Source organism: Apium graveolens, chromosome 11 (genome assembly GCF_009905375.1).
Source record: "Apium graveolens cultivar Ventura chromosome 11, ASM990537v1, whole genome shotgun sequence".
In the NCBI taxonomy this organism is placed as follows: domain Eukaryota; kingdom Viridiplantae; phylum Streptophyta; class Magnoliopsida; order Apiales; family Apiaceae; genus Apium; species Apium graveolens.
Window position 1 is genome coordinate 29,131,247 of NC_133657.1, and position 3,064 is coordinate 29,134,310.

Below are 3,064 nucleotides of genomic sequence, written 5' to 3' on the forward strand. Positions count from 1 at the left end.
GCTTTCTTCAACCTTGATATACTTCCCTGCCCTCTCCTGGAGCTACAACATGCTTTCAGGGGGCCGTTTGGCCAAGGACATCTTGAAAAACTCATCCCTAGTTCCTTGTTGCAATGCTATCATGGCTACCTTATCATCAAGATCTGGGACTTTTAAAGCCTCCTTCGTGAAACGATTCAGGTAATCTCTCAAGGATTCCTTTGCTCCCTGCACAATACTCATAAGAGATGCTGAACTTTTCTCATGGACTCTCCCACTGATGAACTGCTTAATAAAAGCCTGACTTAACTCTCTGAACGACCCAATGGAGTTTGGGGGCAAGCGACTATACCACCTCTGAGCCATACCCGACAGGGTTTGGGGAAAGGCCCGACACTTAATAGCGTCATTCACGGGTTGCAGCAGCAGTGCATTAGAGAACGTTCTAACATGATTAGTGGGATCTCCTGTGCCATCATAGGCTTTGATAGTTGGCATCTTAAACTTCCTTGAGATGTGGGCATTCATTATCTCTTCAGTAAAGGGCGGAGTAGGATCATCAGGATCTCCAAGGGGAAGAAGATTGCTTGGATCAGTCCTTAGGATAACAGCCCTTCTCCGTACCGGACCATCCAGGTCTATGACAGGAGGAGAATTTCTCCCCCTAGGGGGCATCTGGGGTCTGGTGGTCTGGTGCGCCTCCAAGTCGCGCCTCAGCCTTTGAATCTCAGCCTCATGAGCCCTGATTCTTTCCTGCACTTCTTGGGGATTCGCCCCTTGGGTGCTTTGAGGGCGTTGTCTTCCATCGGCCATCGGCTATTTTCCAGGACGCCTCCTTCTTGGGGCCACTTCATCATCTGAAGATTCGGAGTCTCTCTCAGTATAAGGACCAGAAAATTCCCGATCTTCAGGGATAGGATCCAAACCTCGTATATAGGGGGCGATTGCCCTCGTGCTTCACTTCACCCAGCATGTCCACTTCCTCCAACCTCGGGGTAAAGGGGCATGCCATAAGGGGGGTTAGTAGTAACAACAGTTGAATATTCATACCCAACAGGTCGAGAATTCACAGGTACATGTACTTGTTGAACTTGAGGATTCGTACCTTGAATAGTCGGGGGAGTCGTCCCTTGTGGCTGAGGTTGAGTTGCCCCTATCTGGGCTTCCCTTTGAGTAGATGCATAAGTTGAATGAGGAGGAATCTCCACGACTGACGAAATCACCTGGGTTGTCCCCGATGGTGTTCCTTCCTCTAGAGCTCTAATTGTTCTCCGTGTTCTCGCCATGGTTGTTGTTGTGCTTTCCCACAGATAGCGCCAAATGTTATGGATTAAAAACTAATATATATGATTGCTGTATTTAGTATTAAGGAACGTGAGCTTCAAGGCTCGATTTGGCTGCTCTCGTGTTTCGTAGCTTAACTCTGCCTTTACGAGATGCCTACGTATCTCTGTGAATTAGAGAATCAAGCCAAAAAACATAGTTCTGATTTGTGGGGTGAGGCCCCTTATATAGATGTTGGGAGTCCTTAAATTGGACTTGGTATGGGAGACTTGGTGGGCAAGTCTCATAATTAGAATGGACTTTGGAGTCCTAGATAGTAGGAAACTGATTCCTTATCCTTTTAGGTCCCCTTGAGGCTAATCTGCAAGGATTTATATCCTTATCGGGACTCTTCTCAATAGTTGATTTTTCCTTTATTAATTAATTACGAAATTAATTAATATACTGGGTTTTTGGGCCTTCTTTGTTCCATCTGGCCTGATCTGGTCCATCAGGCCTGATCAACAAGCTAACCTTTCTGGTCTGAATATCATTCATCTTCTTATTGGGCCTTGCCGCCCAAACTGTAATATTTAATTATGTAATCAGGATTTATTTATCCCTATCAGATACCAATTGTTAGGTCCCGAATTATCGTAGAAGGGGGGTTGAATACGAGAATCACTAAATTTAAAAATTATTTCGAATCTTTTTTGGGGATATAAAATTTAGTGCCCGGTTAGTGGTTTCGTGTTCTTGAGAGAAATAGTGTTTGGAACAATAAAACGAGGAACACAAGATATTTGTGCAAGTATATAATCATATATAAATCCTCGGGGGTGTTGATATACTCCGGTAAATAAATTAACCGGTTACAATCTAAGAACAACAAAGTTCCTAAATTCTACAAAGATTTACAAATCAAATCATATATAATGATCTAACTTTTGTTTGTATTGGGATTTAATTACCGGGTAACGTTTATAATGCCCCTAAGAATATACAAGAGTTAAATCGGGCATTATTACGTTACTCCGGTGAGAAGTTAAACGGATAAACAAAAAGTTTTAATTTCTCTGTAAATTCTTTGCTGCAATCTTCAGCTCTTAGGGAGAGAAGAAGATGAACAGAACTTATCCAATTATTGAATTATTCTGCTGCTGTGTAGACTTGTATCAATATATTCATAAACTTTGCTAGCAAACAAAAAACCAAATTACACTAAATACCCTCCCATCCAATAAAAATTATACTACTCTATGTCCATTTTGGTAAATATACTTTCAGCTATGGATAGTCCAATTTTAAATGGGTGACCCATGACCCAATTTGCATATAAACCTATAGACCCATGGATTATCCATCTATTACCCATATATTAACCATACTAACACCAAATTAAGTATATCTTGAATTTTAAATATCTTATCTAAGGAAACTGACAATGTTTAAAAAGATTTGCATGATTTTCTCACATCTGGTTAAATCTCTATGTCAATAATAATCTTTAATTTCCTTATTGGTTATGTTTTGAATTTCAAATTTCTCATCAAAATAATCACTAATTAATATCTTCCTTATTTTTTACTTTTATTTGAAGTAGATAGATATATAAAGATATAAACATGTACCTAATTTTCATGAGATGAATGAATCAATTTTCTTATTTACATAAATTTCTAATCTCTGAATCTCATTTTTCTCTCTCTTTTTGCAGGTTATACGTGCTCTACAGGTTAATAATTATATCCATCTTTTCAATCTCTGTTTTTTATGATTTTAGTATTGTTATTTATATTGATTTTATATGTTCATATACTTA